The 14,097-nt window shown below is 38.7% G+C and overlaps 2 long non-coding RNA genes across 2 annotated transcripts; both read left to right on the forward strand.

Moving 5' to 3' along the window:
• Positions 1-4,283: 4,283 nt before the first annotated feature.
• LOC143504559 (uncharacterized) lies at positions 4,284-7,528 on the forward strand. The gene is made up of 2 exons (XR_013127589.1): positions 4,284-4,392; positions 5,198-7,528. It is a non-coding gene; the product is annotated as an uncharacterized LOC143504559 (long non-coding RNA).
• Positions 7,529-9,174: 1,646 nt separating this feature from the next.
• On the forward strand, positions 9,175-12,438 carry LOC143504560 (uncharacterized). The gene is made up of 2 exons (XR_013127590.1): positions 9,175-9,296; positions 10,108-12,438. It is a non-coding gene; the product is annotated as an uncharacterized LOC143504560 (long non-coding RNA).
• Positions 12,439-14,097: the final 1,659 nt, after the last annotated feature.

The following is a 14,097-nucleotide window of genomic DNA, read 5'->3' on the forward strand; positions in this document are numbered from 1 at the left end:
ATAATTGGGGAAAAAATTGTTTGAATCTATTCTAGACAGAAAATACCCAATAAAGCCAATGAGAGTATCAAACAAATACATGTGCTATATATTTACAGAGGATATTAGTAGCGGTAGTATTAGACTTTCTGGGTGCACCACAGAGCTGCTGCCTCATTCTTGCTCTGTTAATTAACATAATAAAGGGTGATGTTTGGTCCTGCTGATTGCTGGCAAGACAGAGGGGAAGGAGGGGTGATGTCCTGACGATTAGGATACAGAAATATCTGTATTTCTCTTTCTTTAATTCCCAGGAGAGTCTGGGACCCGACGGCGTTCAAGGCCATCATCGCGTGGTCGACGTGGCTGACGGTCCGGTGGAGCTGCGTCACCAGGCTTTTGTGACATAGCAGAGGGTGGACGGCATCGTTGCTCTCCGGGACAAACTGCCAGAGAGCGACAAAGGCGGGGCTTTCTGCCCGCCATGTCACAGACACCGACTGGTGAAGGGACGGTTCAAAAGCAGCCATTCGTAGACCTCTGTTGTCGCTGGGACACAGAGTCTGAAGCGGTAGGCAAACCTTCAGTAATCCAGTAGCTTCAGGATTTTCTAGGTTGGCTTGTACAGTGACAATAGTTCTCTAGCCCATGATACACTGGATGTTGTTTTGCCATTCTGGAGTATGGCAAGGATTAAAACACTAGACCAAATGCAGTCAATCACTTCATGATCCTCCATGAGAAATACAGGAAAATAGTCAAAAACAAGAGAAGAGACAACACAACAGAGGAAGAGAAAGGAACTGCAATGAGTGATTGACTGCATTTGGTCTAGTAAGTGTTTTAATCCTTGCCATACTCCAGAATGGCGATACACCTGGCGATTAGTAGGAAGTTGACAGCCACTGATGCTGGAGCTGGGCTGCCCAATGAGATACACATGACTGGAACACCTTGTGGCAGGAGATTTCTCCACCTTTCTTCTCTTCTCTGTTGGTTCGTCCTGTTCACTTGTATCGCTGACCACTTTCCCGCTGTGCAGATGTCTTACAGATGCCACGATCTCAGCAGTTCACAATCTTAAATTAAGATATAAAGCTTAGTTGGTTCAAACCTATTTCTCAATGTAATGTGTGATCATTGTGATATATGTACAATAGAGTAACATTTTTGAGATAGTCATGTACAGTGTTGCGATAACGGCGTCATTTTGTCAGTAACGGGATAATATAATTAATTACTTTTCCTGTCGTTACAACGCCGTTGACGTTACTGGTCATTAAAAGCGGTGCGTTACTATATATTGATATACTAACAGTAATGCGAGCGGACCACTGCCCAGGCTAGTGAGGAGTAACAGATCTCGATAGGTCACAGTCCTCGGTGTAACACCTGTTTAACTTAACAAGGCTAAGGCAGCGTTATGGTAGCCAATCCGAGCCAGTGTTTTTACACGCGCGCCAAAGCACACCAGTGACACGACAAAAACGGAGAAGAGACAGAAATAGCGAGTCAGAAGCAAGCCGAAGAAAAATTATCATTTTTCAAGGTGGCGATATAAACATTATTTAAGAAAATACTTGAAGTTCCTGAATGTTTACCAGACTGGGTATTTGATTTATTTAAGAATAGAGGTTTTATTCTTAAGTTTACTTCTGTTCTGAACAATCCAGTTGTTTCAGGTTGAGAGAATTTAATTTAATTTGATAGATGTCAATGTAAATATGTAAATAGATGTAGTTTGGCCTTTGAATAATCTGTTACATATTTACCACATCACATATCTTTCTTCTCCGAGGTTCACTTGGGGAGTAACACTGCAGTTGGAGCCTACAATTCCAGTATCATCGCTCCGACATGGAATGAAAACCTGGCGTTCATCATAAGACATTTACATTGACAATATCAGCACCCAGAACTTTCATTCTAGTTACCTTATACTTAGCCTGATTGTGTGATTTATTTGTAACTTGTGTATTAGTCTGTATAATTTGTTTTTGTGTAATTTGTGTGTTAACGGGCCGCCCAATGGACGATGGGTTCCCTTTTGAGTCTTGGTCCTCCCAAGGTTTCTTCCTATTCCCCACCATCTAGGGAGTTTTTCCTTGCCACTGTCGCCTTTGGCTTGCTCATAAGGGATTTGGACCCATAGTATTGTTAACTTTGTAAATACTGTAAAGCGCTTTGTGACAACATATGTTGTGAAAAGCGCTATACAAATATATTTGATATTTGATTTAAATGCACTTTATATAGTGTAACTGTTTACTTTTGCTTTTTATTATTATTATTATTTACAAAGATTTGGGGTTTTAAAGGATTTTATCCTGCACTGGTCTGTTGATGTGCAATAAATACTCATTTCAACTGACTGTGAAAACTGCTTTTTCAAAAAATCCTTATTCATTGGCATATAACTTTTTTTTAACTGTAATGCAAATAGTTACTTTCCCTGGTAACGAGTTACTTGTATTATAGAGTAATTCAGTTACTAACTCAGTTACGTTTTTGAACAAGTAGTGAGTAACTATAACTAATTACTTTTTTAAAGTAACGTTCCCAACACTGGTCATGTATCATACGATGTCATCCTTTCCAAGCATCAAAAATATGTATGTTTTTGCATTAAATATAGTTGAAATGTACATAGTGTCTATGTGTTTTATACCAGATAAATGAAAATGTTATTACCTATCGTTTGGTACCAATTTCAAAGCTATAGCATCAATCTCTGGGAATGTAGTTTTAACACTAGGAGTCCCAGCATTTTCATTCCACACTTTTTCCACCTGGTCTCCACCAGGGGGCAGTTCTGGGGATATTTGCATTCCATTAGGCCACCCTTTGTTATGTACATGCAGCCACTTATAGGTAGACGGGTGAGGGGGGGGTGATGGTGTGAACCATCAGTTCATTGTTCTGCTGGATGTGTTTAAAATTAAAAAAACGCTATTGGCTGCTAGAACGCGCTAAATGACGTCATCTCCGCACATACAGGTATGTTTGTGTTTTTGAACCTAAGGTTGTGGGGGAGGGTGAAAAAGAAAAGCGTTTGAGTGTGTCTTTGAGCTGATTAATTATTTCTTTTTTTCCATATAGTACTGTACTGCCACCTAGTGGTTCATGCTCGTATCTCGAGCGTGCACTCGGGTGTCGAACAGAAATTTTGCTCGTCTCGGTGCTCGTATCTTGGATCGCTCGTATATAGAGCAGCTCGTATCTCGAGGTACCACTGTAATAATAATCTTTATTTGTATAGCACCTTTCATACATACATGCAACTCAAAGTGCTAAAAACTACTGAAAATAAGGTAAAAAAAAATTACTTGTCTCTCCCCCTCATTTCTAACCACATTTTAGGCTGTTATAGTTGGTGATTGTGTAAGGCACCTCTTCCTGTACTATTTACTGTATTTTAGACATTGAGGGCTTTTGAGGGGACGGTGTGGATGAACACTGACCAGTGGCTGACCATGAACACTGAACACTGACCCTCTTTTCTCGCCTCCTCTTTTCGCTGTATGGCCCACCTAACCCCAATTATTTTTATTACTACTGTACTGTATTTTACAGAATTGTTTTCTTTTGATTCTTACATAAAAATAAAAGTTGTCCTCCAAAGATTAGTGTTAATGAAAAAGTAGTTTTTTGAACAGGTCTAGTGAGCCAAACGCCCCACCTGCCCTGTAGTAAATAGTTGTACATAATAAAAAAAATGTAAATATCAAATCAAATCCAATGAAATATATTTTGGTTTTCCACAACACATGTTGTCACAAAGCAGCTTTACAGGATTTACAAGTTTTAAATATGTTGTTATATGTTTATTATGTGTGTATAGTTGTACTTGTAGTGAAGGAGCACTGTTTGATAATAATAAAAAATGATCAAATCCTCTTGGGGCGGACATTTAATCCTTTATAAGGTAAAGATACATTGATAATTCAATTGAATAAAAAATATACTATTAGTTTATATTAATAATCAAATGAAGGAAATGATAATATATGAAAGATTTGACTTGACTCTCAGCCGACAATTAGCTGGATGCTAACGTTATATAGGAAATCCCATAGGAATGCTATCGGAAATTAGCATTATCATGGCGGTGCAAATTGGCTTTCTAAAACAGCAAAGAGCGAGCAGGCTGTTTGTCTAATGTAAAGCATTAGTAGTAATGAAGAAAAGGTTTTCCTGTAGCGTTGGCTTGGTTCGGGCCAGTCCCCCCTCAACCGATGCATACCGGCTATTAGCCAGGATCAGGAGGTCACAGTGGGGTTTGAACCCTGCACTGAGTGGCCTGTCGCCCAACACCTTATCCACTGACCTACAGGACAACCAATTATGCTTAAAACAAAAAATACATTTGAAGACATCAAATCCTCTTGGGGTGGACATTTAATCCTTTATAAGGTAAAGATACATTGATAATTCAATTTAATAAAAAATATACTATTCGTTTCATTAATAATCAAATGAAGGAAATGATAATATATCAAAGATATGACTTCACTCTCGGCCGACAATTAGCTCCATGCTAATGTTATATTGGAAATCCCATACCAATGCTACCGGAAATTAGCATTATCATGGCGGTGCTAATTGGCTTTCTAAAACACCAAGTACAACATCTATCAATAAGGTCGCTTTTTTATTTATACCATTAGTTTCATTAATAATCAAATGAAAGAAATTATAATATATCAAAGATTTGACTTCACTCTCGGCCGACAATTAGCTCCATGCTAATGTTATATTGGAAATCCCATACCAATGCTACCGGAAATTAGCATTATCATGGCGGTGCTAATTGGCTTCACCAAGTACTCTCTCTGTCTCTCTCTCTCTATCTATCTATCTATCTATCTATCTATCTATCTATTTATCTATCTATCTATCTATCTATCTATCTATCTATCTGCTAAATAATTGGGGAAAAAATTGTTTGAATCTATTCTAGACAGAAAATACCCAATAAAGCCAATGAGAGTATCAAACAAATACATGTGCTATATATTTACAGAGGATATTAGTAGCGGTAGTATTAGACTTTCTGGGTGCACCACAGAGCTGCTGCCTCATTCTTGCTCTGTTAATTAACATAATAAAGGGTGATGTTTGGTCCTGCTGATTGCTGGCAAGACAGAGGGGAAGGAGGGGTGATGTCCTGACGATTAGGATACAGAAATATCTGTATTTCTCTTTCTTTAATTCCCAGGAGAGTCTGGGACCCGACGGCGTTCAAGGCCATCATCGCGTGGTCGACGTGGCTGACGGTCCGGTGGAGCTGCGTCACCAGGCTTTTGTGACATAGCAGAGGGTGGACGGCATCGTTGCTCTCCAGGACAAACTGCCAGAGAGCGACAAAGGCGGGGCTTTCTGCCCGCCATGTCACAGACACCGACTGGTGAAGGGACGGTTCAAAAGCAGCCATTCGTAGACCTCTGTTGTCGCTGGGACACAGAGTCTGAAGCGGTAGGCAAACCTTCAGTAATCCAGTAGCTTCAGGATTTTCTAGGTTGGCTTGTACAGTGACAATAGTTCTCTAGCCCATGATACACTGGATGTTGTTTTGCCATTCTGGAGTATGGCAAGGATTAAAACACTAGACCAAATGCAGTCAATCACTTCATGATCCTCCATGAGAAATACAGGAAAATAGTCAAAAACAAGAGAAGAGACAACACAACAGAGGAAGAGAAAGGAACTGCAATGAGTGATTGACTGCATTTGGTCTAGTAAGTGTTTTAATCCTTGCCATACTCCAGAATGGCGATACACCTGGCGATTAGTAGGAAGTTGACAGCCACTGATGCTGGAGCTGGGCTGCCCAATGAGATACACATGACTGGAACACCTTGTGGCAGGAGATTTCTCCACCTTTCTTCTCTTCTCTGTTGGTTCGTCCTGTTCACTTGTATCGCTGACCACTTTCCCGCTGTGCAGATGTCTTACAGATGCCACGATCTCAGCAGTTCACAATCTTAAATTAAGATATAAAGCTTAGTTGGTTCAAACCTATTTCTCAATGTAATGTGTGATCATTGTGATATATGTACAATAGAGTAACATTTTTGAGATAGTCATGTACAGTGTTGCGATAACGGCGTCATTTTGTCAGTAACGGGATAATATAATTAATTACTTTTCCTGTCGTTACAACGCCGTTGACGTTACTGGTCATTAAAAGCGGTGCGTTACTATATATTGATATACTAACAGTAATGCGAGCGGACCACTGCCCAGGCTAGTGAGGAGTAACAGATCTCGATAGGTCACAGTCCTCGGTGTAACACCTGTTTAACTTAACAAGGCTAAGGCAGCGTTATGGTAGCCAATCCGAGCCAGTGTTTTTACACGCGCGCCAAAGCACACCAGTGACACGACAAAAACGGAGAAGAGACAGAAATAGCGAGTCAGAAGCAAGCCGAAGAAAAATTATCATTTTTCAAGGTGGCGATATAAACATTATTTAAGAAAATACTTGAAGTTCCTGAATGTTTACCAGACTGGGTATTTGATTTATTTAAGAATAGAGGTTTTATTCTTAAGTTTACTTCTGTTCTGAACAATCCAGTTGTTTCAGGTTGAGAGAATTTAATTTAATTTGATAGATGTCAATGTAAATATGTAAATAGATGTAGTTTGGCCTTTGAATAATCTGTTACATATTTACCACATCACATATCTTTCTTCTCCGAGGTTCACTTGGGGAGTAACACTGCAGTTGGAGCCTACAATTCCAGTATCATCGCTCCGACATGGAATGAAAACCTGGCGTTCATCATAAGACATTTACATTGACAATATCAGCACCCAGAACTTTCATTCTAGTTACCTTATACTTAGCCTGATTGTGTGATTTATTTGTAACTTGTGTATTAGTCTGTATAATTTGTTTTTGTGTAATTTGTGTGTTAACGGGCCGCCCAATGGACGATGGGTTCCCTTTTGAGTCTTGGTCCTCCCAAGGTTTCTTCCTATTCCCCACCATCTAGGGAGTTTTTCCTTGCCACTGTCGCCTTTGGCTTGCTCATAAGGGATTTGGACCCATAGTATTGTTAACTTTGTAAATACTGTAAAGCGCTTTGTGACAACATATGTTGTGAAAAGCGCTATACAAATATATTTGATATTTGATTTAAATGCACTTTATATAGTGTAACTGTTTACTTTTGCTTTTTATTATTATTATTATTTACAAAGATTTGGGGTTTTAAAGGATTTTATCCTGCACTGGTCTGTTGATGTGCAATAAATACTCATTTCAACTGACTGTGAAAACTGCTTTTTCAAAAAATCCTTATTCATTGGCATATAACTTTTTTTTAACTGTAATGCAAATAGTTACTTTCCCTGGTAACGAGTTACTTGTATTATAGAGTAATTCAGTTACTAACTCAGTTACGTTTTTGAACAAGTAGTGAGTAACTATAACTAATTACTTTTTTAAAGTAACGTTCCCAACACTGGTCATGTATCATACGATGTCATCCTTTCCAAGCATCAAAAATATGTATGTTTTTGCATTAAATATAGTTGAAATGTACATAGTGTCTATGTGTTTTATACCAGATAAATGAAAATGTTATTACCTATCGTTTGGTACCAATTTCAAAGCTATAGCATCAATCTCTGGGAATGTAGTTTTAACACTAGGAGTCCCAGCATTTTCATTCCACACTTTTTCCACCTGGTCTCCACCAGGGGGCAGTTCTGGGGATATTTGCATTCCATTAGGCCACCCTTTGTTATGTACATGCAGCCACTTATAGGTAGACGGGTGAGGGGGGGGTGATGGTGTGAACCATCAGTTCATTGTTCTGCTGGATGTGTTTAAAATTAAAAAAACGCTATTGGCTGCTAGAACGCGCTAAATGACGTCATCTCCGCACATACAGGTATGTTTGTGTTTTTGAACCTAAGGTTGTGGGGGAGGGTGAAAAAGAAAAGCGTTTGAGTGTGTCTTTGAGCTGATTAATTATTTCTTTTTTTCCATATAGTACTGTACTGCCACCTAGTGGTTCATGCTCGTATCTCGAGCGTGCACTCGGGTGTCGAACAGAAATTTTGCTCGTCTCGGTGCTCGTATCTTGGATCGCTCGTATATAGAGCAGCTCGTATCTCGAGGTACCACTGTAATAATAATCTTTATTTGTATAGCACCTTTCATACATACATGCAACTCAAAGTGCTAAAAACTACTGAAAATAAGGTAAAAAAAAATTACTTGTCTCTCCCCCTCATTTCTAACCACATTTTAGGCTGTTATAGTTGGTGATTGTGTAAGGCACCTCTTCCTGTACTATTTACTGTATTTTAGACATTGAGGGCTTTTGAGGGGACGGTGTGGATGAACACTGACCAGTGGCTGACCATGAACACTGAACACTGACCCTCTTTTCTCGCCTCCTCTTTTCGCTGTATGGCCCACCTAACCCCAATTATTTTTATTACTACTGTACTGTATTTTACAGAATTGTTTTCTTTTGATTCTTACATAAAAATAAAAGTTGTCCTCCAAAGATTAGTGTTAATGAAAAAGTAGTTTTTTGAACAGGTCTAGTGAGCCAAACGCCCCACCTGCCCTGTAGTAAATAGTTGTACATAATAAAAAAAATGTAAATATCAAATCAAATCCAATGAAATATATTTTGGTTTTCCACAACACATGTTGTCACAAAGCAGCTTTACAGGATTTACAAGTTTTAAATATGTTGTTATATGTTTATTATGTGTGTATAGTTGTACTTGTAGTGAAGGAGCACTGTTTGATAATAATAAAAAATGATCAAATCCTCTTGGGGCGGACATTTAATCCTTTATAAGGTAAAGATACATTGATAATTCAATTGAATAAAAAATATACTATTAGTTTATATTAATAATCAAATGAAGGAAATGATAATATATGAAAGATTTGACTTGACTCTCAGCCGACAATTAGCTGGATGCTAACGTTATATAGGAAATCCCATAGGAATGCTATCGGAAATTAGCATTATCATGGCGGTGCAAATTGGCTTTCTAAAACAGCAAAGAGCGAGCAGGCTGTTTGTCTAATGTAAAGCATTAGTAGTAATGAAGAAAAGGTTTTCCTGTAGCGTTGGCTTGGTTCGGGCCAGTCCCCCCTCAACCGATGCATACCGGCTATTAGCCAGGATCAGGAGGTCACAGTGGGGTTTGAACCCTGCACTGAGTGGCCTGTCGCCCAACACCTTATCCACTGACCTACAGGACAACCAATTATGCTTAAAACAAAAAATACATTTGAAGACATCAAATCCTCTTGGGGTGGACATTTAATCCTTTATAAGGTAAAGATACATTGATAATTCAATTTAATAAAAAATATACTATTCGTTTCATTAATAATCAAATGAAGGAAATGATAATATATCAAAGATATGACTTCACTCTCGGCCGACAATTAGCTCCATGCTAATGTTATATTGGAAATCCCATACCAATGCTACCGGAAATTAGCATTATCATGGCGGTGCTAATTGGCTTTCTAAAACACCAAGTACAACATCTATCAATAAGGTCGCTTTTTTATTTATACCATTAGTTTCATTAATAATCAAATGAAAGAAATTATAATATATCAAAGATTTGACTTCACTCTCGGCCGACAATTAGCTCCATGCTAATGTTATATTGGAAATCCCATACCAATGCTACCGGAAATTAGCATTATCATGGCGGTGCTAATTGGCTTCACCAAGTACTCTCTCTGTCTCTCTCTCTCTCTATCTATCTATCTATCTATCTATCTATCTATCTATCTATTTATCTATCTATCTATCTATCTATCTATCTATCTATCTGCTAAATAATTGGGGAAAAAATTGTTTGAATCTATTCTAGACAGAAAATACCCAATAAAGCCAATGAGAGTATCAAACAAATACATGTGCTATATATTTACAGAGGATATTAGTAGCGGTAGTATTAGACTTTCTGGGTGCACCACAGAGCTGCTGCCTCATTCTTGCTCTGTTAATTAACATAATAAAGGGTGATGTTTGGTCCTGCTGATTGCTGGCAAGACAGAGGGGAAGGAGGGGTGATGTCCTGACGATTAGGATACAGAAATATCTGTATTTCTCTTTCTTTAATTCCCAGGAGAGTCTGGGACCCGACGGCGTTCAAGGCCATCATCGCGTGGTCGACGTGGCTGACGGTCCGGTGGAGCTGCGTCACCAGGCTTTTGTGACATAGCAGAGGGTGGACGGCATCGTTGCTCTCCAGGACAAACTGCCAGAGAGCGACAAAGGCGGGGCTTTCTGCCCGCCATGTCACAGACACCGACTGGTGAAGGGACGGTTCAAAAGCAGCCATTCGTAGACCTCTGTTGTCGCTGGGACACAGAGTCTGAAGCGGTAGGCAAACCTTCAGTAATCCAGTAGCTTCAGAATTTTCTAGGTTGGCTTGTACAGTGACAATAGTTCTCTAGCCCATGATACACTGGATGTTGTTTTGCCATTCTGGAGTATGGCAAGGATTAAAACACTAGACCAAATGCAGTCAATCACTTCATGATCCTCCATGAGAAATACAGGAAAATAGTCAAAAACAAGAGAAGAGACAACACAACAGAGGAAGAGAAAGGAACTGCAATGAGTGATTGACTGCATTTGGTCTAGTAAGTGTTTTAATCCTTGCCATACTCCAGAATGGCGATACACCTGGCGATTAGTAGGAAGTTGACAGCCACTGATGCTGGAGCTGGGCTGCCCAATGAGATACACATGACTGGAACACCTTGTGGCAGGAGATTTCTCCACCTTTCTTCTCTTCTCTGTTGGTTCGTCCTGTTCACTTGTATCGCTGACCACTTTCCCGCTGTGCAGATGTCTTACAGATGCCACGATCTCAGCAGTTCACAATCTTAAATTAAGATATAAAGCTTAGTTGGTTCAAACCTATTTCTCAATGTAATGTGTGATCATTGTGATATATGTACAATAGAGTAACATTTTTGAGATAGTCATGTACAGTGTTGCGATAACGGCGTCATTTTGTCAGTAACGGGATAATATAATTAATTACTTTTCCTGTCGTTACAACGCCGTTGACGTTACTGGTCATTAAAAGCGGTGCGTTACTATATATTGATATACTAACAGTAATGCGAGCGGACCACTGCCCAGGCTAGTGAGGAGTAACAGATCTCGATAGGTCACAGTCCTCGGTGTAACACCTGTTTAACTTAACAAGGCTAAGGCAGCGTTATGGTAGCCAATCCGAGCCAGTGTTTTTACACGCGCGCCAAAGCACACCAGTGACACGACAAAAACGGAGAAGAGACAGAAATAGCGAGTCAGAAGCAAGCCGAAGAAAAATTATCATTTTTCAAGGTGGCGATATAAACATTATTTAAGAAAATACTTGAAGTTCCTGAATGTTTACCAGACTGGGTATTTGATTTATTTAAGAATAGAGGTTTTATTCTTAAGTTTACTTCTGTTCTGAACAATCCAGTTGTTTCAGGTTGAGAGAATTTTATTTAATTTGATAGATGTCAATGTAAATATGTAAATAGATGTAGTTTGGCCTTTGAATAATCTGTTACATATTTACCACATCACATATCTTTCTTCTCCGAGGTTCACTTGGGGAGTAACACTGCAGTTGGAGCCTACAATTCCAGTATCATCGCTCCGACATGGAATGAAAACCTGGCGTTCATCATAAGACATTTACATTGACAATATCAGCACCCAGAACTTTCATTCTAGTTACCTTATACTTAGCCTGATTGTGTGATTTATTTGTAACTTGTGTATTAGTCTGTATAATTTGTTTTTGTGTAATTTGTGTGTTAACGGGCCGCCCAATGGACGATGGGTTCCCTTTTGAGTCTTGGTCCTCCCAAGGTTTCTTCCTATTCCCCACCATCTAGGGAGTTTTTCCTTGCCACTGTCGCCTTTGGCTTGCTCATAAGGGATTTGGACCCATAGTATTGTTAACTTTGTAAATACTGTAAAGCGCTTTGTGACAACATATGTTGTGAAAAGCGCTATACAAATATATTTGATATTTGATTTAAATGCACTTTATATAGTGTAACTGTTTACTTTTGCTTTTTATTATTATTATTATTTACAAAGATTTGGGGTTTTAAAGGATTTTATCCTGCACTGGTCTGTTGATGTGCAATAAATACTCATTTCAACTGACTGTGAAAACTGCTTTTTCAAAAAATCCTTATTCATTGGCATATAACTTTTTTTTTACTGTAATGCAAATAGTTACTTTCCCTGGTAACGAGTTACTTGTATTATAGAGTAATTCAGTTACTAACTCAGTTACGTTTTTGAACAAGTAGTGAGTAACTATAACTAATTACTTTTTTAAAGTAACGTTCCCAACACTGGTCATGTATCATACGATGTCATCCTTTCCAAGCATCAAAAATATGTATGTTTTTGCATTAAATATAGTTGAAATGTACATAGTGTCTATGTGTTTTATACCAGATAAATGAAAATGTTATTACCTATCGTTTGGTACCAATTTCAAAGCTATAGCATCAATCTCTGGGAATGTAGTTTTAACACTAGGAGTCCCAGCATTTTCATTCCACACTTTTTCCACCTGGTCTCCACCAGGGGGCAGTTCTGGGGATATTTGCATTCCATTAGGCCACCCTTTGTTATGTACATGCAGCCACTTATAGGTAGACGGGTGAGGGGGGGGTGATGGTGTGAACCATCAGTTCATTGTTCTGCTGGATGTGTTTAAAATTTAAAAAACGCTATTGGCTGCTAGAACGCGCTAAATGACGTCATCTCCGCACATACAGGTATGTTTGTGTTTTTGAACCTAAGGTTGTGGGGGAGGGTGAAAAAGAAAAGCGTTTGAGTGTGTCTTTGAGCTGATTAATTATTTCTTTTTTTCCATATAGTACTGTACTGCCACCTAGTGGTTCATGCTCGTATCTCGAGCGTGCACTCGGGTGTCGAACAGAAATTTTGCTCGTCTCGGTGCTCGTATCTTGGATCGCTCGTATATAGAGCAGCTCGTATCTCGAGGTACCACTGTAATAATAATCTTTATTTGTATAGCACCTTTCATACATACATGCAACTCAAAGTGCTAAAAACTACTGAAAATAAGGTAAAAAAAAATTACTTGTCTCTCCCCCTCATTTCTAACCACATTTTAGGCTGTTATAGTTGGTGATTGTGTAAGGCACCTCTTCCTGTACTATTTACTGTATTTTAGACATTGAGGGCTTTTGAGGGGACGGTGTGGATGAACACTGACCAGTGGCTGACCATGAACACTGAACACTGACCCTCTTTTCTCGCCTCCTCTTTTCGCTGTATGGCCCACCTAACCCCAATTATTTTTATTACTACTGTACTGTATTTTACAGAATTGTTTTCTTTTGATTCTTACATAAAAATAAAAGTTGTCCTCCAAAGATTAGTGTTAATGAAAAAGTAGTTTTTTGAACAGGTCTAGTGAGCCAAACGCCCCACCTGCCCTGTAGTAAATAGTTGTACATAATAAAAAAAATGTAAATATCAAATCAAATCCAATGAAATATATTTTGGTTTTCCACAACACATGTTGTCACAAAGCAGCTTTACAGGATTTACAAGTTTTAAATATGTTGTTATATGTTTATTATGTGTGTATAGTTGTACTTGTAGTGAAGGAGCACTGTTTGATAATAATAAAAAATGATCAAATCCTCTTGGGGCGGACATTTAATCCTTTATAAGGTAAAGATACATTGATAATTCAATTGAATAAAAAATATACTATTAGTTTATATTAATAATCAAATGAAGGAAATGATAATATATGAAAGATTTGACTTGACTCTCAGCCGACAATTAGCTGGATGCTAACGTTATATTGGAAATCCCATAGGAATGCTATCGGAAATTAGCATTATCATGGCGGTGCAAATTGGCTTTCTAAAACAGCAAAGAGCGAGCAGGCTGTTTGTCTAATGTAAAGCATTAGTAGTAATGAAGAAAAGGTTTTCCTGTAGCGTTGGCTTGGTTCGGGCCAGTCCCCCCTCAACCGATGCATACCGGCTATTAGCCAGGATCAGGAGGTCACAGTGGGGTTTGAACCCTGCACTGAGTGGCCTGT

Source organism: Brachyhypopomus gauderio, unplaced genomic scaffold (genome assembly GCF_052324685.1).
Source record: "Brachyhypopomus gauderio isolate BG-103 unplaced genomic scaffold, BGAUD_0.2 sc298, whole genome shotgun sequence".
In the NCBI taxonomy this organism is placed as follows: Eukaryota; Metazoa; Chordata; class Actinopteri; order Gymnotiformes; family Hypopomidae; genus Brachyhypopomus; species Brachyhypopomus gauderio.